This window comes from Schistocerca piceifrons, chromosome 3, assembly GCF_021461385.2.
Source record: "Schistocerca piceifrons isolate TAMUIC-IGC-003096 chromosome 3, iqSchPice1.1, whole genome shotgun sequence".
Classification (NCBI taxonomy): domain Eukaryota; kingdom Metazoa; phylum Arthropoda; class Insecta; order Orthoptera; family Acrididae; genus Schistocerca; species Schistocerca piceifrons.
Genome location: NC_060140.1, coordinates 62,624,323 through 62,652,239, shown reverse-complemented (window position 1 = coordinate 62,652,239; position 27,917 = coordinate 62,624,323). Strand labels below are relative to the sequence as shown.

The 27,917-nt window shown below is 45.3% G+C and overlaps 1 protein-coding gene across 3 annotated transcripts in view; it reads right to left on the bottom strand.

Annotated features, from left to right (window-relative positions):
- The window catches only part of LOC124787638 (PHD finger protein 21A-like), a 119,452-nt gene that overhangs the window by 45,459 nt on the left and 46,076 nt on the right, over positions 1 to 27,917 (bottom strand). The gene's annotated exons all lie outside the window — the stretch shown is intronic.

The window sequence follows — 27,917 nt, the reverse complement described above, 5'->3', positions numbered from 1 at the left end:
TGAGACATACCAGCCGACAATGACATACAACAATAATATTTTTACTTTGGCTAAAAATAAAGGAGATTAATAATGGCTGGACAGGGCAATTGAAAGTGGATATAGTGATTACCAGAGCCGATTTTATGTAATATAAAATTAAGAAGTATGTACATGAATATGTAACAAAAATTGCCGAAATATGTGAATAAACTTTTAAGGCAGCAAAATATGTAAAAGTCAAACATTTTATTCTTTACTAATAATACACGTTTACTGGGTGCCTAGTCAAATATCTATGTTTATGCTTCATCTGTTCACTTTTTAAGATGGTCATGTAATTTTTGGTTGTTGTATATTATCGATGTGCACGTCAGAGATAGAGCAAGTTACGTTACTCTTCAATAATATGTGGTCTTGTCCATAGAGTAAACATTTACTCTATGGTCTTTTCATGGCGCTGTCTTTGCCTCTGCGCTGTCTGATACATTCTTAAGTCGGAGTGTGGACGTATTAAGTAGTCCTGCATTGACTTTTGATTCCATCTGTTAGATGAAGAAAGATTAACTGTGAAGGACAGCAAGGGTGACTAAGATGAATACGTTAGGAAAACATTTATTTTGAAGAGAAGAAGTTTGAGGTAAGACTGCAGCTACACTAGGAATGATTGTTGTCAGATAGTTAGCTTGCTGAGAATTGAAAGACCACCCCACTTCCCTGATTCATGCATTCACATATTAACTGATAAAGTTGTTCGGTTTTTATAGAAATTCTCTGTTAACACTGTACCCTTTTTAAACCATCGTTCACTTTTTTAAGCATAATATTGTTCTGACCAGTGTAATGTGTGAAGATGACGCGAAGTTTTACTCTGTCTGTTTGAATGCATACTTCATACAAAAATCGTTGTCCTGGAATATCATTTCATAGGAATAGTTATTCTCCCCGCCCCACTGTTTATTATTTGGCATAACCACATGGTAAAGTTCGAATCCGTATTTAGAAATAGAAATCTAACTTAACCGCTACCTGCTTGCTCTCTGTCTTGCTTTCGAGAAATCTGCGACAATGTTGTCAAGACGCGAGGTAAGTTGAAATTTTAATTAGGGTCAGGTAATCATTTTACTTCGGTTACGCATGTAATATGAAGACAAGTTGCATTCAGATCAGTTACAATTCAGTTCAAATTAAGTTCAGTTTAGTCAAGGGTTAGCATACGAGCTTAAGTTGGATAACAGCTTGTGGGGACATAGTTTTGGTAATACGTAGACTTTTATAGAGTGGGATATCAAGTTGGGCTAAATTTCAGACAAACAAAATATAGTGGGGAGGATACAACTTCTTCTACGAAGTACTCAAGTCTCCAGCTTCTCGATGTACTTCTTCGTTGCCGATATCACTGTATTTATTCTAGGAATTTATGTCTAACTGTCTCTGTCACTCATTTCACTGCATCAGTCGTACATCTAACATATACTACCTAACGCACGGCTTTCCGGAGTGGGAAGGAGCGCCTGGTCCCCGGCACGAATCCGGCCGGCGGACTTTGGTCGAAGTCCGATGAACCGGCCGGTCTGTGGATGGTTTTTCGGCGATTTTCCGTCTGCCTCGGCGAATGCGGGCTGGTCCCCCTTATTCCGCCTCAGTCATATGACGGCGATTGCTGCGCAAACAAGTTCTCCACGTACGCGTACACCACCATTACTCTACCACGCAAACGTACGGGTTACACTCGTCTGGTGCGAGACGTTCCCTGGGGGGTCCACCGGGGGCCGAACCGCACAATAAACCTGGGTTCGGTGTGGGGCGGCGGAGGGTGCAGTGGTCGTCGTGGGGTTGTGGACCACTGCTGCTGCGGCGGCGACAGAGGCTCTCCGTCGTTTCTAGGTCCCCGGTTAACATACAACATGTACTAAGTATGCATAAAATACTTTAAAGTGATTTCCCCGCTTTCAACATGTATGGAACTGTGTAAATCAATAGGACCCTCCTTTTTCTTTTACTCTGTCTGGCCATAATACCTTATGTCCATCATTAATTAATTAGCAATTGTTGAAATATTTGTTGCCTCCAGAGTAAATTAAACAGGGTTTAGATGCAGCGTCAGAGTAACTTGCCGACAAATTAGCGGTGAAACGGTCGACAGCACCCGTGATATCAGCAGAAATCAATATAGGTGATTTGTCGATTTCAGCCTTTATTTTTTCTAATGTGTCAGCGTAGCAAGAATATAGGTAATTCTTTCTGAAAGTGGGCTCGTCGGGAGTGTTGCTGCTGCAGTATCTCTGTAAGAAATGTTTAAATTCAGGTACTTGAAGTTTGTTACAGGATAAGTTTCCTGCCACAAATGCAAAAACACAGTTCTTTGTAAAATTCCTAATTAGATGCTGTAGGAAGTTTCTGCAACTGTTAAGTGGAACCTTTTTCATTGAAGAAATCCGTTGTTTATTCCTAATATGTAGATCGCTTGGTAAATGATGTTCAGTTTGAGATTTCATCGTGCATCCTATACGTTTACCACAATTTTGGCAGAGGGCTATTTTAGCAACGACTGTTAAAGTACTGTCAATAGTAATCCATGTTTTCAGCTTTAATGACAACGAAGACGCCACCGATGCCATGGTTAACTTAAACGCAACTGACTGTTGCGCACTATGAAGCGTTTGAGAACAAGAGAAGAAAGCGTTTAAAACGAGTCACTGTTATCCGCATCGAACTTACGCAAGTATGAGACACAGTGATAAAACATTTTTTTCTTTCCTGTTACGTAATGAAAATGTACGGGAAGGTAGCTGTACTTGGATTGAAGTAACCGTGAGTGACGTTTCCTCGGCGGGCCGAGTGTCAGAAGCCACAGACGCCAGCGAGCCACGGCGCTTCCTCGACCGCCACGCCACGCCACGCGCTCGCCGTGTCGCAGGTGCGGAAGCGGCGTGCTGAGCCCGACACCTGCACCGCGACATAACTCGCCATTTTTCTCACACTGACAGAGACCAAAGAAGCAACAAGTGACAAAGTTCTTAGACTGAACACCGAATGTGACACGCCCAAATGGTCGCCCTGGATTAGTACGTGTCTTTTCAATCGCCGACTACCATTTTGCCGCAATGAAAAGGGCGTAGTACTAGATGTGTATTTTTCCGCTGGCTGCAGTTTTCTGGTATCCTATTGGCCAGTAAGAGTACAGGAGGAGACGAGGTAGCAGTCCTCTTTTGCTTCATTGTACACTAACTTAGCAAATGTCATGGGGCAGATGGCGCAGGTGTATTGTGTGCGCACCCGCGCCCCCTGTGCAATCTGCAGCTGCGTAGGAGGCATTCTGAGAATTGGGTGTGCAAGTGATTTGTGGAACACGCAACGTCTTCGTGAGCTAACCCCGATTGAACGAGGTATGTTGATCGGCGCCAGGCGGATGGGAATTCCGATTTCGGCAATGGTGCAGGCATTCGGCTTCTCACATTCAACCATTCCAAGGCTGTATCAGGAATGATTGAATGAGGGTATCACAGTCCATGAAAGACAAACTCCCGGCCGCCCAGGCACCTCGATGACTGTGACCGGCGGCATCCGAGGCGGATTGTCAGTAGTGAGTGAAGGGCGAACCTGCAACAAGTCGCGGGCTCGAGTCACCGCAAGGCACGCCTCCCAATGGGCCGTCCGTCGGAACATGTCGTACGGGAGCCGGCGCCACACACTGTTGCCACTTTTAACCCAACGTCATCAGGCGCAACGCCTTGCATTTGTCGCCAATCACCAGGGATGGCGACTGGAACACTGCCGTAACGATTTCAACTGCACCATGCCGACGGGAGGCACCGTATGTCGCGCAGTCCACATGAGTCTATGGATCAGCCTGCCAAGACGGTGTGGTACTTTTTTTGTTATCGTTTTAGGGCGCAAAACTGCTACGGTCATTAGCGCCCAGTCTGTGACTTAGGAAAAGGTGAAAAAAAACGAAACTGGAAACCAGAAGCAATGGGAGCGAAACTAAAAAAGTGAGTAAACTAGAAACAGAAGAAAAGCTTAAAAAACCACTATAGAAGAGGGTTGTTTGTCCCCAAAAAGAGCTTCAAATGACTGACGTCATCTCACTGGCACTGATAAACTCGAGAACGCGATCGGCTGAGCGAGTGTCATCTAAAATGGAAGATATATCAGGCGACAGCTGTAGACGGGCGCGTAACGGAGTAAAATAGGGGCACTCAAGTAAAAGGTGTCTTACCGTCCACAGCTAAGAGCAGTGGGGACAGAGTGGGGAAGGATCGCCACTGAAAAGGTGTCGATGGCTAAAAAGATAGTGCCCTATCCGGAGTCTAGTTAAAATTACCGCCGGTGGACCAGAGGGTGGACAGGGTAGAGAGCTTGGAGATTGAGGAGAGAGCTCAGAGAATCTGAGCAGATAACGTACTGTATCCGCTGATGGCGACGGATGTATTGGGCAGCCTGGAGAACAGCGTAAAGCTCCGCAGTAAAAACCGTACACTGGTCTGGAAGCCGAAATCGATTGGGGGTGTCGCCAACAATACAGGTACCACCAACACCTAATGATGTTTTTGAGCCGTCAGTGTAAATGAGGCATCCTTCATTTGTGCACATAGAGCAGCAAGTGCCAGACGATAAACAAGAGAAGGGGTACCATCCTTGGGAAACTGACAAAGGTCACGGAGCAGGCAGATCCGGGGCCGGAGCCAAGGCGGTGCTGTAACCCAAGTTGTCTGAGGAAAGTGGAAGGAAAGAGAATGGAGCAGTTGACGGAAGGGTGTGGTACATAGCGGTGGTGTGTTATAGCATGGGTGCAGTTTCCTGGTACTGAATGGAACCCCTGGTTGTTCTCGAAGGAACTCTGAATGGTCCAGGGTATGCCGAGCTGCTCGGGGACCATCTATGCCAATTTCTTAACCTTCCCCAACAACCTGACGGTTCTGCGATGTTTCAAGATGACGACGCCCCGCCACATCGCTCCCATGTCGCCCGGGAATTGCTCCAGGAACATGCAGGTGAGGTCCAAAGACTGAGATGGCCACCTTGGAGCCCAGATCTCAACCCTATCGAGGGTATCTGGGATGGCGTGGAACGTAGGCTTCTTGCCACGTGCACCCCCAGACCAGCATTGGCTGCCGCTCTGCTAACGATTTGGTGTCAGCTGCTGCCAGATGAGTACCAGAGATTTGTACACTCGCTTCCACGGCATGTCAATGCACTCCGCATGGCCAGAGGCGGCCACATGCGATATTAAGGTCCCTATCCCGTGACATTTTCTAAGTCGCTGTGTATCAGAACTCTGAGACCATCTGTCTCCCGCTCTCTAGTAATGAAGAGCGTGTGGCACCGTATGCGAACTATACAACAGGTGCCAGACGTACCTTTCGGTGAGCTCTGATCAGAAAACCACAATCACAACGACTCAGAGAGCAAACTACGATGGCTTGAAGGTGCATCTGAGCCCCACTCACGTCGACGAGAGAGGGGACGGAAGAGTAGAGCTTACCGTAGTATCGATATCGATGCCATTGACGGCCGACTGCTTTGCGCAAGCAAGGCGAAGGAAATGGGCAGTGGCCTATTCAAATGACACCTCGCGGTGTCAGCCTTAAGTGAACCAGTGACTGGAAGAGTCTTAGAATATTCACGTCCTGATGTCACTAATATTCATGGAAAGTAGAGGAATGAGTGAAAGCATTAAATGACACTTGATACGACGTTTCAGGCTTGCCCACATTCTAAAATAGAACATACAACCACCTGAGAAGCACCTATCGGATATTTTTTTGGAATATCTTCCAGGTTTTCCCTGGTGCAGCGGTCATAGCATGCTGCTGAAAACCGGCCTTTGCATCAGACGACCCCCGACACGTATCATTCTTGTTACCCGCTGCCCTTGTATTCGCACTACGGAATCGTGTTGCCTGGGCAAATAGATCAGGAATACGTGAAGGCAGCGCTATGCTGTGTTAACACCTGTGTTACTATACAGCGTGCCGCCAAAACAGAGAGCTACGTTGCCTTTATTTTACCTACAAGGTAACTGCACCACGACCCTGGCCCTTTGGCATTAAATCTGATTTGAGAAGCGCAGTGATGAATGGCGATGAACGCTCTCGTACCGAGATCCATCGATTAGCGACCTTTTCCGAGATGTCATTTCCGATGAGCGCCAACTACCCGTTCACAAGTCGCCATCTCGTTGCCCAGAGGAATCGCGTGACCTGAGCGCGTAAATAGTCGTACTGCGCCCTTTGTTTCCGGTCCCGCACCAAGGACGTACACACCCTCACTCCGACATGCGACTCTTTTGAATGCCAAAGATCAAGCCAAATTACTATTATAAGCGGCGTGGCAGTGGTTTAGTTTAACACTGCGTAGAGTATGCAGTGAAATACTTGGCAACAGTACGTTTGCATGGCCATTTCACGTAGTAGCTGTCGTATGTCAGTTACTAATTCTTGTCGTCTTAAGCGTATTGCAGTTTTAGAGTGTTTTAGACAAGACGCGTTTCGCTTTTATTTACAAAGTATTATCACTGGTCATTAGTGTTTACTGCATTTTTTTTTTACAAGTTCTGAAGATGGCACGTTTCTCCTCGTCGTTACCGAAGGACGAAGTCGAAAAACTTCGTTGCAATTTGACCCTTCGCAGTTATTCGGCTTTTTTGAACACACTTTCCTTTACTGCATTTGCGTTCTTTTCACTTCTATTAAAGGTCACGAACGTTGTGCTCATAGAAACAGTAAAGTCATTTCACATAGTTTGCATACAGCACTGTCTTACAACACTTCAGAAAAGTAAACCTAAGGGCAAAGAACGCAAATGCAGAAAAAACAGAAAGTGGGTTCGTAAAAGCAGAAAAATCGCGCAAGGTGAAATTTCTATCAGGTCTTTGTCGACACTAACTTGTCTAATAATAAGGAACAAACCTCATAATTTTAGAACATATAAAAAAAGACAAACTCTCCTGACCAATGGTGATGGTTTGTAAATAAAAGCGAAACGTGTTGTAACCAAAATGCACTAGGCACAAGACGAAGAAAAAGCAAATACTGGTTGGCTTTGTAACGAGGTCTAAAAACGTTTCAGGTCATTCGGAACGGACCGACTATTTTCATGTCTGTTATGAGAGAGTGGCAACATGCCAAGCGAAGTCTACATCTGCATCGATACTCTGCAAATAACATATAAGTGCCTCGCAGAGGGTTCATCGAACCATCTTCACAATAATTCTCTATTATTCGAACCACGTACAGCGCGCGGAAGGAACGAACACCTGTATCTTTCCGTACGAGCTCTGATTAGCCTTGTTTTATCATGATGATCGTTTCTCCCTTTGTAGGTCGGCGTCAACAAACTTTTCGCATTCGGAGGAGAAAGTTGGTGATTGAAATTTCGTGAGAAGATTCCACCACAACGAAAACCGCCTTTGTTTTAATGTCGTCCACCTTAAATCCTATATCATTTCAGTGACACACACTCCCCTATTTCGCGATAATACAAAACGTGCTGCCCTTCTTTGAACTTTCCCGACGTACTCCGTCAGTCCTATTTGGTAAGGATCCCACATTGCGCAGCAGTATTCTGAAACTGGACGGACAAGCGTAGTGTAGGCAGTCTCTTTAGTAGATTTGTTACATTTTCTGTGTGTACCTTCCAATTTAAGCTGTTCGTAATTGTAATGACGAGGTATTTAGCTGAATTTACGGTCTTTAGATTCGACTGATTTATCGTGTAACCGAAGTTTAACGGATTGCTCTTAGCACTCATGTGGACGAGCTCACACTTTTCGTTATTTAGTATCAACTGCCAATTTTTGGATCATACAAATATCTTTTCTAAATCGTTTTGAAATTTGTTTTGATCTGCTGATGACTTTACTAGGCAATAAACGACAGCGACATCTGCAAACAACCTAAGACGGCTCAGATTGGCTCCCAAATCGTTTATATAGATAAGGAACAGCAAACGGCCCATAACACTACCTTGGGGAACGCCAGAAATCACTTCTGTTTTACTCGATGACTTTCCGTTAATTGCTACGACCTGTGACCTCTCTGACAGGATATCATAAATCCAATCACATAACTGAGACAATATTCCATAAGCACGCAATTTCACTACAAGCCGCTTGTGTGGTACAGTGTTAAAAGCCTTCTGGAAATCTAGACATACGGAATCAATTTGAAATCCCTTGCCAGTAGCACTCAACACTTCATGTTAATGTTTCACAGAACGATGTTTTCTTAATCCGTGATAACCGTGTGTCAACAGACCGTTCTCTTCGAGGTACTGCACAATGTTCGAAACAGTATATGTTCCAAAATCCTGCTGCGTATCAGCTTTAATATGGGCCTGTAATTTAGTGGACTACTCCTACCTTTCTTGAATATTGGTGTGACGTGTGCAACTTTTCATTCTTTGGGTACGGATCTTTCGTCGAGCAAACGGTTGTATATGATTGTGAAGTGTGGAGCTAATGCATCAGTATTCTATGAAAGGAGCCTAATTGATATACAGTCTGGGCCAGAAGACCTGCTTTAATTAAGTGATTTAAGTTGCCTCACTACTCCGAGGATATTTACTTCTACGGTACTCGTGATTGCAGCTGTTCTTGATTCGAATTCTGGAATATTTACTTCGTCGTCTTTGGTGAAGGAATTTCGAAAGGCTGTGTTTAGTAACTCTGCTTTGGCAGCACTGCCGTCGATAGTATTTCTACTGCTATCGCGCAGAGAAGGCATTGATTGTGTCTTGCTGCTAGCATACCTAACGTACGACCAGAACCTCTTTGGATTTTCTGTCCTTCAGGGGACGGCGGTTCAAATCCCCGCCCAGTCAGGCAGACTACAGTTTTCCGTGGTCTCCCTAAAAAGCGGCAGCAAATGCCGGAATGGTTTCTTCATATTTACAAGGCCGATTTCATTGCTAATTAGTGGGCAGTGTCTATCGACCCCGCTCTCGACGAGACATTAAGCACTAATCTTCCTTCCTACGTCCACAGGCACAATAACTCTTTCAATTAACCACAACAGGCTGCAATTACCTGTGCAAATGCAATCCCAGTCGGTGACGAGTTTTCTACCAACACCGAGAAAAACAAGTCATCTTCCGTGTCCCATGCCCACTGCCGTCCTTCTTGGGTATTAATGCGATTCCAATATATTTCTATTTTTTATTTCCACTGTCAGCACAAATGCCCACATGTGCAACTCGTTGCCGTTGATTAGTACACGCCTTGCTATCCCGTAAACTAACATTCATTTTCTCGTCGCAGTGAAAATACTAGACTAGCAATTTTCTGTTGACTGCAGCTTCCTGGTATTCTTTTGGCTGGTCAGAGTACAGGAGCAGACGAGAGACTGGTTTGTTCCTTTTCTCACACGTCGTATGCTGGAGTGTGTATCAGAACAATAGTACTACCCGGCATGAACGAAGAGCGCGTGGCATCGTATACGAGATATATACATTATACATGTCGCGCCACATGCACCACACAGTATTTTGCTGTAAAGGCAGTCACCCCTGTAAATATTTGTGTTGAAGTTAAAGGAGGACGATTAACTGTTAAGACAAGAATTCAATGTAAGCTTTCGACGTACAGTTACACAAGGATGCGATATACATCTCAGTAAATTAGCTTACCACGCTTATTTTCATTCTCTGGTTTCGTATGGCATCATATTCTGAGGTAACTCATCACTGAGTAAAAGAGTGTTCATTGCACAAAAACGTTTAATCAGAATAATTGCTGGAGCTCATCCAAGAGCATCCTGCAGACACTTATTTAAAGAGCTAGAGCGCTTCACTGTAGCCTCACTATATATATATATATTCGCTTACGAAATTTGTTATTAATCCGAATGAATTCAAAAGTAATAGCAGTGTACATGGGTACAACACTAGGAGAAAGTATGATCTTCATTACTCAAGGTTAAATCTAACTTTGGCTCAGAAGGGGGTAAATTATGCTGCCACAGAAGTCTTGCCACTTACCAAATAGCATCAAAAGTCTGACAGATAGTCAAAAATGGCTCTGAGCACTATGGGACTTAACATCTATCGTCATCAGTCCCCTAGAACCTAGAACTACTGAAACCTAACTAACCTAAGGACATCACACAACACCCAGTCATCACGAGGCAGAGAAAATCCCTGACCCCGCCGGGAATCGAACCCGGGAACCCGGGCGCGGGAAGCGAGAACGCTACCGCACGACCACGAGATGCGGACTGACAGATAGTCATATAGCATTTAAAAGGAAATTAAAAGAATTTCTTAATCGCAACTGCTCCTACTCATTAGATGAATTTTTGGATATAGTAACTGGGTAATTTCCCCCCCCCCCCCAAAAAAAAAAATTAAGCGTCATGTAATATTTTTTGTAATGTAATATCTTGAAGACACCTTTTATTAAGCTGACACGTTCCACATCATTACGAAGTGTCGTGTTCATGATCTATGGAACAAGTACTAATCTAATCTAATCTAGCATCAGGTAAGTGGACCGGGTAAGTAATGAATAGCTCGTCAATCCAATCGCGAGAAAATTAAATGTGCGGCACACACCCGACTAAACGAAGCGCCAGTTTAATACTGGGGAGGGAGGGAGGGAGGGAGGGGGACGTAGGTGATTAAAATTTCTGGAGGAGGATCAAGGATAGGGTGGGGTAAGAGGGTACAGGTGGACCGACGACGACAAGATGGCGATACTCTGATACTACTTGTACCAAAAAGCTTTATGGTTCTACTACTCTTAGGGGCGTTTATCACATTCGCAAGTTGTAGAAAGATGAAGAAAAAAGAAGAAAAAAAAAGAGTCCAACAAAGCCCTACACATGTGGAATATTGACAATGTTCTGGTTTTTCTACAAACTGCAGCTCCATCCCAGTCGGTACAAAGCGGGAGGAGGAACCTTGTGTGTTCCGCGTCCTTCTAGGATCGACGCAGCCGTCTTCAGGTAAACAGCGACACACTGCTCTGGGGTGTCGCTAACGGGTTATTCCCGGTCATTATCCATAACACCGAAGCGCCCAGTGTTGACACTGCTACTCCGGGTGGACCACGCGGAGGCAGTCTTTAGTATCTACCTCCTAACGGTCTGCGAAACTCTTGCAACCTCGCACAACCGCTGTACCACGGAACGCAGGGCCTCGCGAGGGAGGATCGTTATATCTCTGAAAGTATCAGACACCTACTTCAAAGACGAAGCATAATAATTATGCTGAGTTGCACCAACATGCGGTAAAGAGGAACAGACCTATTCAACGGAAAAATCCGCTCTTAATTTTTGGAGAACCTATGGGAAAACTACAACAGCACTGCCCGACAGATTTCGACGCAGGTGGTCACAAGCAAAAGCTCATTGTCAAACATAAAGAGCCCTCACACATTCAATCGTGTTGTCAAACCATCAATATGTTGAGCGTATGAGGGCGCATGTTTATGTATTGTCAATACTAGAAATATCGACGAGTAATATTGATGGTCCTGAAAATATCCTCAGTGTTCTCAATACTTACTGAACGTGTGAGGTCTAATATTCACTGTTTGACAATACTCTCCACTCAGGTGTTGACAGAGCTTTATGAACCAGCCACCTGGCGTTAATGAGCACTCTTATTGATGTTTTCAATTCGCCTTTGCGCATATCATACATCAGATTCAATTTTTCTTAGTATTTTAAAACAAAACAATTGTAATAAGTCTGTACAAAGGCAATCACTGTATATATCACTTTAGAACGGTCAACGGAGGATTCTCTGTAACACTGCTGGCTTTATGAATTTGAAAATATAGTACACCTATAGGTTGTTGAATTGTATAGCTATTTGGCGAAAAAGTCTTCCACTTCTAAAAATACTTCACATATCTCCAATGACTAGTTAAGAGGTGCGCAAAATCGTAAAAAAATGTTTTAATTACGTGAAAATATTCTTGTCAGACAAATATAATTGCTTCGGACAGCTTTACTAATTGTGTTTGCTGATGTTACAGAAGTATACTGCAGGATTAAATGAGCTGTGTCGCCAAAAGTCTGAAACTTACTCCTAATCTCTCGTTGACAGCGAATGATCCCTCATTAACGTTCTTTCTTCTCCATTTTATTACGTATCGATATAACAATGTTTCCTACGATGCAGGGCAGATCTTTTAGTAAAGTCATTACGATTTCATTCAGGAAATCAACAAGCGGCAAGTCGCTCTTTTTTAGCCATTTTGTGACCAATTTAGTCTTCGTTGTTTTTTGTTGTCACAGCAAATATAATTGCGACACACTTTCTTCTGAATGTTCGACATGTTAACCTCGTAAAATAGCATCGCCAAGCGACAACGTAGACAGTAATATTGATGATGTGTAGACTGCTTCAATATACTGAAGGTCTGAAACGAGCATTGTCAATGGATATGGAACGTGCGTAATTCCCTACAGAGCCACGTCCTTCCGCCCGCTAACGTGGAATTATTCACCGAGAAATCCAGCACATTTGTCTCCAGTGGAATTTATCGACCACGTCTGATTGATGTCCAGTCTCCATTATGGTCGAAATCCGTTTAACTTCGCCTTGCCCCAGAACCTCGTGACCATATTCTAACGCTCCAGCAGTGACGTCACGCCTCCTCGCTGCTTCTGCAGACGGCTCTGAAACTGCACACCACAATCCATCTCCATCCCGTCCTGAATTCAGAATTTTCATTGTCTCACTGAATAACCTAGGCCAATATCGGGATGTTTTTGTATGCCCATCCTCTTGATGGCCGTTCACTATTTTAAGAAAATGAAACTCTTACAGCCGTCCTTATGATTTAACTTACTGTGTAGCTACCAGTTTCGGTACTTCAATGCGCAATCTTCAGGCCTTAGTTAATGCTGAACGGGTTATCACGGTCCATATATATACGCTGCATCAGTGGTCAACATAACTGATTCATGCAGACTATCTGTAACTGTGATGTGAGCACTCCAACCATCTACTGGCACTTGATGGTTGGAGCTTGAATAGAAATTATCTGGTTTTTCCCCGTTTTCATCGTTTGGGTTTGGAGATGCCCATCATCCAGGATACTAGCGCCCATGTGTGTGTGTGTGTGTGTGTGTGTGTGTGTGTGTGTGTGTGTGTGTGTGTGAGAGAGAGAGAGAGAGAGAGAGAGAGAGTGAGAAGAAAAAAAAGATTACTTTTATCAACTGTTCTTTACAGAAGCACTAATGGTTACAGAATAAAATGATTTTCAAGAATATGAGAAATAGTAAGAGAAGAGTCGTTAAAACTTTAGGCTGGTTGACGGCAAAGAAGAAGGGACCAACAACTCTGATAAATGCCAAAACCTACACACACACACACACACACACACACACACACACACACACACACACTATTTCAAGATTCTGTGTTAGTGAAAAGATGAAATACGAAATGCAGTATTGAAATAATACTAGTTAAAGCTTTATACAAATGTTAGTGGTTGGCTGACAGCCGACATAAGAAGGGAAAGAACCAGCCACTCAGGTGCCGGTTAAAATCTACGCATCCAATAGTTCTTGGCTGGCAAGCTGGAATAAACGACTTGTTACCGCGTGGTTTCGAGCATGTGACACCCATGAACTGATTGTTTTTGCCGCATTCGTGAAACGTAAATGTCTTACTATGGCTGACTATACACAATAAAAACATGGTGCTTTAGGTCCTACCAACAAACTTTGAGGGCGATAGGTTGGAAGATTTTTTTATTAAGTATTCTTTGTAGCCCATTATTTATGAGTTCTGTCCCTGGGACGTACGTACATTTGAGAAAAAACAACAATTGCACTAGAATTACATTTCGTTGGAGGTATTTTCGGATGAATTTATGTCTTCAAACAGTTTGCCCTAAGTCTCGTTACTTCTGTGCTGATCACGTCAAGAAATGTAGCTTTGATTCATGTAATCAAGTCAACGTAGAGCAGCGTCTGCCATTCTCTTGATATGAACCCAGACTAGTAAAGGAAGCAAAAAACAAAAAAGCCGTCGTCATTAAATGGAGGGAACGGCGGCCACGCAACAGGTCCTGCCCGACATACCAAATGATCCCCCAAGTTGACAGTTGGCTGCGCTCGCGAACCCGCAGTGAAATCTGCTTAGCCTCCGCCGTGCTGCAACCGGAAGTTAGTGCGCAAAGTAAGTACTATATAGTCCACTAGAACCTCAAGTGTGGTAGGTACAAACATCACCCCGCCGCCGTGCGCTAGAGCACCCGTGGATTATTGCACTTAGTCTCGCAGCCTGCCGCAACACAGCCACCCTAGATGGAGGAATTCTATACCCAATAGCGCTCTAATTTTCCCGCAAATCAAACTCCAGCCGGTATAGGCATGTAGAAGGGGGTGGGGTGAGGGAACGGAGTGCACTTCTTCCTAACCAGGGCATGTTTTTTCGACGTCGATGGACACTAATGCAAGTGATGAGTCGGGTTGATCGTGCTAGCTGTCCATGTTTCGTTGCACTAATAACGGCACATGTAGCAGATGTGTTTTCATAAATTAACTAATACGATTATTTGTAGAAAATTAGCAGTAACTTCGAAGTAAAGCGTTTGCGGACGCGTAATTGTATACCACACTTCCCACACCTCGTACCCAGTAGAGGCGTTACGTACTGGTTGACGGGAGAGTCTGAACGGTACGCAGTGTAGGGCAGCGAAATGCAGCGGGCAGCAGCTCGACAGAATGCTCCGGCTGCGGGTCGACTGCGGGCGTGCCTCGCGGTCGATCGGAGACACACAGCCCTCCGCCGAAGCAGGTTACTAAGGGGGCGCGAGCACCCCTACCCCGTATAAACGGCGGCAGGTCTGGATACTGCTGCGGCAACTAGGGCCCGCCTTCTTTGGCGTCACTTCAACTATGTATGGAGAGCAGCAGACGTGTGGTTAGCGACAAACTTGCACCAGAACTGGGACCTATGAAGGAGACTTTTTCGTCGTCCATTCTCAAGCCTGAAGAGAGACAGTGGGCTGAAGAGAAAGCTCATGTTTTTTTCACCCGTATGTTTAGTTCTGTTTTGTTACCAGTTACTTTTAAATCGGGAGGAAGGTGAACTTCGAAGTTCCTGTCTTTTCGTTTTTCTTTTGCTGATTTGGTTTTGCTTTTCATTTCGGTTTCGGTTTGAGGGGAGGGGGGGGCAAATTATAACCCCAGCATTCACGTTACAGGTGAGGGGAATCCCCTGTAAAACCTTACCTGGGATCATTTCGTATACAGCAGATTTGATAGTTATTTATTAGTAAGACACGGTTCATACTGTTGTCTCTCCATTTTTGCAGTTCTACTTCGTTGTATTTTCCTCTGTTTACTTCATGCATCGGTATTTTGTAACTAGCAGGTAAAAAACTGAAATCTTGGAATGATTTTACCCTGAAGTATTACGTTGGTGCACAAGTTCGTAGCGTTTTTGTTTTGCTTATCGGTGTTCCATTTGCTATGGGTTTATTTATCGATTGCCATGTTTTATTTCACTGTTGCTATTTAACATTGTTATTTTGTCATTTGGAGAGTGAGCGGAGCTGTGGACGCTCATATTCTTTGACAGCAGCGGAGGCAGCCAGAAACATTTGCCTCTTGAATGGCAATAACGCCATTGGACACAGCACGGCAAGAAAATCGTTTTCTTGCTTTAAGGAGGATCGTTTTGACATTAGTGGCTCTCCACGTTTAGCAAGACCTTCATCAAACCTGAAGATCGTTTTACCGTATTAATCCTCAGTGATACACGTCAGTTTACTCTGAAAACTGGCAGATGTGGTGAACTGTGATTATTCCACCATCGTGCGACGTATGCGTGAATGGATTGAAAAATAGGTCGTAAGGGTACCACATGCTCTAAGCCAAAACCACAAAAACCAGCGGGGGCATCTCTGCTAGCTCGTCATCAACTGGCTCGTAGACAATACCGATCATTCCTATCTTGTATTATTACTGGTGGCGAGAAAAGGAAAAGAATTTTTGAGCCCTAACGAAGTAGCAACCATCGTACAAAGATCTGCGTGCATCCATGAAAGAATGTTATGCAACTGGTAGAACAGCGCCGTTGTGGTGTACTACAAATGCTTCCACGAGGTGTAACCATCACTGCTAACATTTATTGTCAACAACTGAGACGTCTTGCAGACGCAAACCGAGAACAACAATCAGAAAAGATTGCGCGAAGTAATGCTGCTCCACAATGGCACCCGCCCGCATTGGCTGCTACTCCAAAAACACTGTACAGCAGATGGGACGGGAAGTCATTCCGCACCCACCTGATTCACCCTATCTTGCGTCTTTATATTTTCACCTTTTCCGTTTTATATCGAACAAACTCCCAGGAACTTCGTTTCTGGATCAAAATGCGCTCTGAACGTGGCTCGACAAGTTCTTCGCCTCAAAACAACGTCATTTTTATAGTCGCAGAATCGAGAACTTACCGCAGCGCTCGCAGACTTGTAAATAGTGAAGGAGAATATATTTTTGACGATTGAAGTCTCGGAGGGCATTCTTTGACCAGGTGTTCCACGATCTGTCCACGACCTCTACGGTCGCATGGTAGATCAGCTGCGATTCCCGTTTTTTTTTGCAGTGGACCCTCCATCTGGCACAGCCAGCACCCACATGCACTGAAGTAACAGAAGTCACGAGACAGCGGTAAGCACATATGCTGAGGGCGGCAGTATCGCGTACGCAAGGTATAAAACGGAGCTTTCATCTGTACTCAACTGACTCACATGAAAAGATTTCCGGTGCGATTATGGCCTCACGACGGGAATTAACAGACACTGAACGTGGAATAATAGTCGATGCTACTGGACAAGTGGGACATTCCAATTCGTAAATAGGAAATTTGGTATTGCGAGATGCACAGTGTCAAGAGTGTGCTGATAATACCAAATTTCAGGCATTACCTTTCACCATTTACAACGCTGTGCCTGACGGCCTCCACCAAACGACGCACAGCAGCGGCGTTTGCTTAGAGTTGTCAGTGCTGACAGACAAGCAACACTGCGCGAGACAACCACAGAAATCAATGTGGGACGTACGGCGACCGTATCCGTTAGGGCAGAGCGGCGAAATTCGGCATTAATGAGCTACGGCAGCAGACGACCGGCGCGGGTGCCTTTGCTAACATCACGACATTGCCTGCTGCGTGTCTCCTGGGCTCGTGGCCGTATCGGTTGCACCCTACGTAACTGGGACACCGTGTCCTCGGCAGAGCAATCCAAATTTCACATGGTAAGAACTGATGGTAGGTTTCGATTGCGGCGCAGACCCCACAAAACGATGAACCCAAATTGTCTACAAGGTACTGTGCACGTTGGTGGTGGCTCCATTACAGTCTGGGGTGTGTGTACATGGAATGGACTGGGTCCTCTCATCGAGCTAAGCTCATCATTGGAAATGGCCGTGTTCGGCTACTTCGAGACCATTTGCAGCCACTCGTGGCTTTTATGTTCCCAAACAACGACGGAATTTTTATGGACGACAGCGCGCCATGTCACCAGGCCACAATCGTTCACAATTGGTTTGAAGAACATTCTGGAAAATTAGAGCGAATAGCATGGCCACCCGGGTCGGCCGACACGAATCCCACTGAACATTTATGGGACATAATAGAGAGGTCAGTTCGTGCACAAACTCCTGCACCGGCAACACTTTCGCAATTATGGACGGCTGTAGAGGCAGCATAGCTAAATATTTCTACCGGGGACTCCAACGACTTGTTGAGTGCATGCCACTCCGAGTTGATGCCCTAACCCGGGCGACAGGAGCTCCGACACGATATCAGCAGGTATCCCGTGACTTATCACCTCAGTGCATTCTTTTCAATTTGAAGACTTAATTTGAGGGGTTTCTGGAACCACAGTCACTCGATGTTGTACCTCAGATTTTATCATGGTGGAGTTCTGCACTTTAAGCCCTTAGTTGGAAGGGGGGCGCGTGGGATGCCGCCTGGGACTTCATGGTCCTTTGGAAGGTTTGAGTGTTGCAAGTTTTCCGATTCTGGCGCTCTTACTTTCTGGCATCACAGCTCTCTTGCGGTCATGTGAGGCAACAGCACGATACGAATGAAAGTAGCGACACTTTTCGAAGGAAATCAATGTATAATCTTCGGATCCCTGTGTCCATAGCATTCATATCAAAGTATGAATGCAGTACTTCACGACGGTGGTCTGTATGTGTCAGGCGACCAATCAATAGTCCTACCAATTTTCCTGGGCATCGGACAGGGGCGCACAGATAAAGACCCTGTGATTTAGTATGCAAAGTGACACCAGCAGCATATTCATTTGGCGACAGGCTGAAAGGCTTTATTAAACTTCGCACACCCGAGAAGTCGAAGTCTTCGAACACGCCAATTCCGGGTTCTTGCTAGATGACCAGCCTTGGAAGTGTTCTTATAAGGTTCCCCACGGCAGCTTGTGCTCTACTCATAAATTACGGAAGTCTAAACTGAGCCGATATAGTCATGTACTTAATATGTCTCCCCACTAATTTAACACGGTACTACATCACTTCCATAAGCAGTGCCACTCTCTCTCTTGTGCAACGTTTTTTCCACTTCTGCTGCAGTTTGGAAAGTAAACCAACGGTTACTTACTTTACTATTCTGTTCACAATCATCTCACTTCGTACCGTTTTTTTAGCAGCCGGTATTGCACGAATCCGAAATTGCTGATTTCTGGTTTATCAACGGTCCACGTCTTACATTAGCGGGCTCCAAATGTTTTACGAACTTTTCTGGTGCTGCGTTTTCTTTACTTTTTACCTGTTGTTCTACAATACGACCTCTATGTTGCAATCTGTTCTTTCTGGGCTTACAACTGACTGAAAACGTAAAACACGTTTATGCTACCTATATCTGAGCAATACTGTCCAACTCTTGTCGTTCGAGAGTTGCGATTCATCTATCTTCATTTACGTTAACAGCGTGGGAACTTTTTATGTCCGTTATGCATTACATCAGCAGTAGTGGAGTACAGGAAGATGAGAAAGTTCCAAAGTGACGAATAAGGAATAAATAATTACTTTGTCGAATCAATTGTGCAAACAACGTACCTGACAAACTCTGAAATCAAGCGACACACGCCCATGTCCACTGGAAGAGAAAGTGGTTTTGCGACGGGGAACGGGTGGGACGAGGGGATTCGGAACTATTCCGGAATTTATCAGCCTCTCACATGTACGCTCGATAGTTTGTCGGCAAATTGGGAGCACTGCCAGCATTATATACCAGGCGCAACGTATACAGACTATCTTCGTTAAGACTGGGCCGTAGCTTCGCCGTCAGTCTGTTCGCACCCAACGCCTTGCGCTAGCTCCTCACGCAACTGCGCATGCGCTAATTCCTTCGCGTCTTAGCTTGCTGCAGCGAACAAGTGGTTGGTTTAGTGGTAGAAGACGTCTCTCTGAGGATGCAGCAAATGTCGGAATCTCTACTAAAACACTAAATATAGTATGCAAACGGAGAGCTGTAGTTTGCTTTGTAAGAATTAGCATGGGATATTACAAAATTACACTTTCCATTCTGCCATGGACTCTGAACTGCCGTAGCCTTCCTGGCGCACTTTCTTTGTGGTACACTTGCCACTGAATATGAAGTGCTTCAGGAGTGCATGGCAACATGCAGAATATTGTCGAACACACACGTATCTTGAAGACATCGCAAAACTCTGCGAACGTTCCTTCAGAAAATGTGCCATAGGAAATATTAATTAAATCATTAATATAGGCATTTAAATGATTTGCTGTACACACACACACACACACACACACACACACACACACACACACACACTGCGTATGACGATGGAGCTTGGCAAAGAGTTGGCTGCGCTTAAGGAAGCAGGACTAGGGTTCAACGTCCCGTCGACAGCCAGGTGATTACAGACGGAGCACAGGGCAGAATGCTTCAAGGATGGGGAAGTAAGTCGACCGTGCCTTTCAAAGGAACCATCCCGCCATCCGCCTGAAGCAATTTAGGAAAATTACAGAAAACCTATATCTGGATTTCCGGACGCTGACTTGAAATGTCGTCCTCCCGAATGCGAGATAAGTGGCTAACCACTGCGCCACCTCGATTGCTGGTGGTGCTTACACCGTGTTACAGGATTCCAAGCGTCTGGGCTAACTTTTAACTTAGATCTCCTAAAGGATCCCTTCACGATCAATATCAATTATTTACAATCTATATGTTACTGCAGTAGTCTTTTCAGGAGCGTTGGAATGCCGCTATAAAGTATACCATGCCATTTAAAACACTGAGATGATCATAGGTGCTTGAGTATCACGGTTAACAGAAGAGTTAACTGAGCAAGCAACGAAATTACGCGGCCTCTGCGTACTATTTGCGGAAAACGTCGTTTTGGTATATTGTACGTTCCAAGAAATAAAACGCGTGTGTTATCAACCACGCGAGTTTAGGGAAACGCCCTAAACCATCCAGCGTGGCACAACCTACCACCCAGCAGGCTGGGCTCCAAGAACTTTTAACACGGTCGTACGCATTTGGTTGGGATCCTCTGAGGAGAAGCACTTCTGGGCAAGGACAGTGAGATAGGTGCAGTCGACTAGGGGTGGCAGCGGCTGAATCGTGTGGTTTTCCTCTACGGATATTCAGCCGTTACCCAAGATATGTCAGACCGAGCGAGGTGGCGCAGTGGTTAGACACTGGACTCGCATTCGGGAGGACGACGGTTCAATCCCGCGTCCGGCCATCCTGATTTAGGTTTTCCGTGATTTCCCTAAATCACTCCAGGCAAATGCCGGGATGGTTCCTCTGAAAGGGCACGGCCGACTTCCTTCCACATCCTTTCCTAATCCGATGAGACCGATGACCACGCTGTCTGGTCTCCTTCCCCAAAACCAACCAACCAACCAACCAAGATATGTCAGACTTGCATTATTGGTCCATTGCGATTTGGTAAGGAACTATCGTTCTAGTTTTTCCACCCCGTATGTGAGTCGGGACAAGAACAGCCCGCTAAGCTGCGCAATATCAACGCACGTATAGACTGGCTGTCTGCATTTCCGCACTGGCTCGCACGCAGTCCACCGGCCGGGCCTCAGTCACCGTGGGCCACGCCCCGCTATGGCGAGGCCCCGCGTACCGCGGGCTGCTTTGCTCGCTCACACACCAGCAGCAGAGGGGAAAGCGCAGAGCAGGCTGCGTGACCGAGCGCGGCCTCTGGCCCCGTTCCTCGAGACTCGCTGAATCATCTGCCGCCAACACGTCGCTCTTATTGTGTCCCATGCCTCTCAGCGGTGTATAACAAGCCGAGTCCGTAGGTTAAATGTGTCACGGGATAACTCCCGCGGTTCTAGAGGGAGCCGCAGGGGACAAAGAATGTAAGGGTAGGCATAGTTATACAGGGCTCTCTAAAATTCCCGTCACAAAGTTCTAGAACTTGTAGAGGGGGCAGACAATACGATATTTGGAATAGTAAAACATGTCCGAAAACTTAGAGTTTCCGTGCTATAGCCGCTCGAAAACATGTTTGCTACGTAGGTAAAGGGTAATCGCGGTGAAGGTGGGGTGCGGGGTGGGGGCGGAGGTGTTACGTCTGCTTGGCTGATATCCTTTGACGTCTGTCCTACCCCTCTGATCTGGCACGAGCCTCGTTCACGTGTGCGAGCAAAATGCACGAGTTCACGTTTGCAGAATACACTGACATGATCCTTCCGTACAGCGAAGCTCACGCTAATGGAAGAGCTCCTCCTAGCCTCTGTTATCCACAACGTACGAGTCCATCGCATACCTCCTTCACAATAGAGAAGTGTTTCACACTAGCGAAGATGAACACGTGTTCATAGCGCCTCAGGTATGCATTTTAGCGCTTATTGTTCACTGCACACTTTTTCTTGTCTTGGTCCATACTACCACCCCTAAAAGTCGCCTACACTACAGTCATAGCAACACCAGTACCGGTACCCGTATTCCAGTGCCATAGGTACCAGAACACACATTTACAGGCCCTGGCGCCCAAAAACTCTGACACGTTGTAGCGTCGCTGGATGACGTATGCGGACGTGGATTCCTACGTAAAACTTTATCTACTAAGTTCCCTCTACAGCCTCTAGGCGTGTGTAGCATGAACTGTCAGACACGCTGTAGATATTCTGCTGCTCTTAGTTTCACGACAAAGTGATTATGCAGTCTGGACTCTTACATCACTGAACTTCACTGGGAAAGTACCTTATTTTACGAACCTGATTTCTCTTATGCAAGTATAGATCCAGTTAAGAGAGAGTACACGGAATTATTTTACAACATTCATTTATCCATGTGTTCCTTACTGTATACAGTACTGGGCACCGACAGAAAGGACACTGACTAAAACACGGACTGCAGAAATGAAGTCCTTGACTACGAGAGGCTACTTGGGAACGGATCATATAAAAATCTGTGTGTTAAGAACAAAGCGGAAACAACTGTGTAATAATGTGCGTGCTCCTAAATAGGCGACATTCAAACCACGATTGGACTAAATAGGGTTCCTTAAATGAGGGTTAAATTACAAACCAAACAAAGGTCGTCGACTACACTAGTTATTCCAAACATTCTTGAAAGTTATCCAGTTTGGCAACATCCTCACCATATTTGTGCGTGACGTCTCATACGTGATATTTTAATACATAACTTTTTCTTAGATAAAACCCATGCTTACTGTTTCATCTTGCGCCAGCCATAATTTGTTTGTCCCAAGTGATGGCGGTCTCGAGTTACAGTGCAGCTCAGCGGACATTCGTGGAGCAGCAAAAAAATGCATGCCGCGACTGTCAGTTAAGAGCGTTTATTGACATGATGTATCCTACTTGTCTATTCGCCTCACCCAAATTTGATTCAATCAAATGACTAGAAATTATCAGAACAAGCTGCAGGTTAAATGCTTGTCTAATACGCTCTGTAGCGAACATATTATAACCATACACCTTTAATTTCTCACGCAGATGTAGATATCTCCCTTTTATACAAGTTATTTTCAAGGGCAGAAGAAATCAGGGCATACACGCGTTTTCACATCGCACCAGATAGCTCAAATGGGAATCCCTGGAGCGAAGATTATCTTTTCGAGGAACACTCTAACGACATTTGAAGCCGACCGCAGAAGGCTGTACTGCCATCAACACACATTTTGCACAAGGGCCACGCTACTAAAACACGATCACAACAGCTGTGTTACTGCCAGCCTGCATAAAAAAAGTGGTCTTGGTTCTACAGGCACACACATGAGTTGCTGATAGCGTCACGCTTTCTGGTGGAAATTCTGTCCGAAGTTTGTAGTTAATGATTACAGCTACTGGTGAGTCATATTCGTGCCAATCTCATCTCTCTAAACGAGCCACCTTTTTCGAACCTAACTGCTAAGGATCCCATACAGCAAAACTCCAACATGCCTTTAGTCAGTCCCTCTGCATCTTGTAACTGTTCCTCAGCCCCTGCCTCTGCCTCCACCTTCCCTGCAGTTTTGTCCATGTGACCGTTCCAATTTAATTTGGAACTGAATGGAAGACAGCGAGCGCTATACCTGAGACCTTCTGCATCCCGTAGGTAAACAGGATGAGCTAAGTTAGTGCAACAGGACCTTGTTTTGATCAATTGGTGGAAATGGGAACATATTGTCATAGCTGCGTGAACCTGTGCAACATGAAGTAGTAGAAAAGACAGCAGGAGCAGTTACAGTGGTGTCTATTATTGGGAAAATTAGCAATACTCCACATTATACAGGACTGGGAGGATGATGAGAATTTTGCTACTCCATTGCAGTGCATCTTCGAATTACATACAGGTACTGCAGTCTGAAGATCTGTGTCTCTCAGAGTGCATTCATGCCTGTCATCCAAACATTCTCTCTACCATCTCTATCACTATCTCTACCCTTGTTAGTGTCTACCACCCAAAGGTGAGAAACTGAACTACACAAACTCTGCGAACATCACCCGGTACAAAAGTCAATAATATACTACCATGTCCTTGCCTTCCGATATATCGAGAAAAAAAATACTGTGAGCACGCTGGCATAGAGCATATGTGGCGATCCTGTTAAATATACAGCTATTGATCTATTAGAGCAGAAGGCCTACGATCAGTCGCTTCCAAAGACCAGTCTAAAGTTTCGTCACCTGTACTGTAGGAGGACCCTATTCCAGAGGCTATCAACCAGAAAAGAGGGCCCCAATGTTTTTGTTTGATACGTTTGTTTCCTTCTACTGTAACATATCGAAGCAGTTTATGACTACAGTTTCCAACAGCGCCATCATTTTGTTTTTCTCCATGTCTGGTCTACCTCAGGTGCTGAACTGTCATTAAGACATCTCTCAGAAAACTGGGCATCGCAAGGAGTAAGCTATGCCGCTACTCCAACAACACGCAGTACGATTGAAGTAAACGACAGAGGCAGTGTTTCTTATTAACAAAACTGCAGAACACATCACAACACACGGAAAGTGGAAAAGTTTGCAGCATTGTGGAGTGTTTTCAAATAGCTGCTCAAAGGTGATTGACTATCTCTACATTTAAACTCATCTTTCACAGTGACGGGGTAGCAGATGTTTAGGTGTTGCACTTCGATTGATCCCTCATATTGCAGTCACATACATAGTCACTGTTTCGGTGCTGGCTATCCCCTCAAGGTGTTTCTCCCATCAAGATTATTAACAAGCCTAGCAGGGTTTACAAATGGCGTCGCAATGTGTTCACGTAAGGATCGCGGTTCGGCACTACACCAGATGATTGTGGGCACGTAGGTGGACGAACTGGGGGAGGTCCCATTCTTCCAATGTTTTGGAGAGGCAAAGTGGTGTTACTCCTGATGTCACGGTGTGGGAAGCCATCAGGTATGACTTCAGGTCACGACTGGTACTGACTGAGGAGACTCTGATGGCACAACACTGACACCCCCTGTCCTCACTCGTTACTCCTCAGCCGACAATATTGTGGTGCCATTTCCAACAGGATAATGCTCGTTCACATATGGCTCATGTCTGTATGAACTGTCTGCACGACTTTGACGTACTCCGGTGGCCAGCAAGGGCCCCATACCTCTCCCCGATAGAACTTGAGTGGGACCAATTCAGACGTGAAATCCGTCCCAGTGTCAGTACGCATCGAGTGCAGGGCCAGTTCAACAGTAGGTGGCCAGCTTGCCTCAGGAGAGGCTACAGTGACTTTATGACACCCTCACCAACAGGATCAGTGCATACATCTAGGCCAGACAGCGCACAACGTCATACTGGTAAGTGGGCTCATACTGCTAAGTTCTTTATAAATTTGTCAACACTTTGCAATCACTGAAAACTGTCACGAGTGTACTGGGAGAATCTAATAGTATAGCAAATGTGAGGTCACCAGTAGCTCTGTTTCAACCACGAAAGTGACTGAAGTCAGTACGGTAACCTTATTTCTATAATTATACTCGACAGTAGTGGTATATCACCATGCAAATTCAAACCTTACTTTGCCCAGACTGAATCAGTTTCCCAGGTTTCACTATATCTCCTCCACGGCGTTCAAGCATGAATACAGAAGGCCGGGCGGGGAACTGAACCGTCGTCCTCCCTGATGAGAAGCCTACGTTTTTACCATGCGCGACCTCACCTCACTCTGTTACAATCGTAAAGATTGTTTGCTGGGCGGTAAGGCAGCACCGAACGACGCTCCGACGCGGAAGGAAACGCACGCATCCTTCCGTGTGAATTAGATCGAAGGGAGCGTGGTGGATGAGTGTGACACTGAACTACTTTAGCATCAGCGGTGTTCATATCCTCCTCTGGCTGTACAGGTTAATATTTCCAGTGAGGCGAAGGTGGTGTGCTACCTTCAACGAGGTAACAGCCGATTCCTGACACCATCCCTCCCCACGCCCCATTCTCGATACTTGTTCTAATGGACAATCTCCAATAACCGCTACCTCAAGGGGACCTCGCGTTTTCCTCAGTCGATCGACGTTACTTATAATTCCTAATGTAGGAGGACATAACATTTAACAGAAAATGTCAGAACTGTTGATCGTGGAAAATTTAATTCCCAGTCGTGTAAGCCACTGGTCCGGCGTATCTGGGTACAGTTGAACACAAAGGCGATTCCCTGGCACACGCCCCGAGTGTGAAGCGCGTGCCGACCGGCTCGGGAACGTGGGGGTGTCGGCGAAAATCGCGATGCATCCGCCAGACCGACTCAAATAATGCGAGGGGCCCACCCCGCGCAGCGATCAATGCGCCACTGACGAGCAGCCCCGCTTTGGCTGTGCCCGCCACTCGTAAACAGTCGTCAGCGACTGTACGCACGGTTATGGTGTGGCTGCCAAGCAAGTGGATTTCCCACCCACAAATCGCTGTATACTAGGACCCCCAAGTACACCTGTATCACAGTCTGGGTGTGATTTTTGCACTGTTCCCGAGTGTATTAGAAAGTTTATTAACGAGCAATTATCCTCAACAATAACAATTTATACTACAGATAACTTACGCAGTGGCTATTTATTCCGCTAACAATGTTGATACAGCAAGAAAGAGCAAGCGCTTCCTGAGCGTCGCTTACACACAACTCACTGACGGCGGCACTCGCAGCAATGTGGCCAACTTTGATTATTTTGAAACTTCCTGGCAGATTAAAACTGTGTGCCGGACCGAGACTCGAACTCAGGACCTTCTCTGCCACTTGAGTACTTGCCCGCGAAAGGCAAAGGACCCGAGTTCGAGTCTCGGTCCGGCACGCAGTTTTAATCTGCCAGCAAGTTTCATATCAGTGCACACTCCGCTGCAGAGTGAAAAATCTTATTCTTTGTTTATTTTCTTTTCCGGAAGCAAAGGGAGAGAACGAGGGAAATGAACCATTGCTGAATGAAAGCGTTCAGACAGCGCAGGCTCTCCAGTTTGTCACGGCTCGTGGATTCTAAGCAGAAAATTGGCTGCCGCTGTTGTGACAACAGGGAAATTTACACTTGGTCACGAGACGCACAAAGTTACATTACAGCGGAAGACTCCATTATGCTCATGCCATCTCATTTCCACTGTTGGAATAAATCGCTACAATGGCGTTTATGTAACGAGTCGCAAAAGAAAGAAAAAACTCCAAGCACTAAAAGTACGATACAAATTTGTATTACTAAAGGGGTAAAACTTAACTAGTCACAATTGAAGACTGTTTACCTATCTAACGGCTTTCAAGGGCAACACAAAAATTGATTTTTACTGTATCGCATAATTTTTTAACGAATCTAGAAACATTAAAACGCTCTATCACAATTACTTGTTAAGGGGTATAATCTTGAATTAGAGATTTAAAAACGTATATCGGATATTAGGTTGGAAAATGTATACCTTTTCAAGCAGTGTAAGTCACGGCGTGCGAATTACCCAACGTTATACACACCCAGTGTTTCACAAAAGGAGCACTTGCCGACTTCCAACATGTTTTATACACGGCAGCCCGATTCTTGAAGGAAATTGAGGGGGGGGGGGGGGGGAGACAGACTGATAAGCTATAAAACACTTGTTTGTTAGGCTCAATCTTTTCTAGAACATATTGTCATGGCATAACAAAGATCATTCGCAAAAATGACTTAGGAGGTTCTCGATTAGTGTGTGATCGTTTCTTGGCCTTAGTGACGAACGTCTTAAGAATGTCATATCGTGCGACTATTTAGAAGCAATACGAAGCCGCCAGAGGTGAAATGGGGGCGCAGAAACAGGCGATTTTTATTTGTCGAAAGGGTTCTGGGAAAACGCAACGCACCTACAAAGAAAAGTTGCATGCTAGGCCTTAGAGCGACGTATTCTACAGTAGACCTATTCTTCCGTTTTTTTTTTTTCAGTCCGTATCAAGTAGGCATCGGCAAATAAATGGAACGAATTCAAAGACGCACTGCCCGGATCGTAACAGACCCGTATAGGCCATATGAAAGTGTAGCGGAAGTAGTACAGGAAGTTAAATGGCAGTCTTTAAAA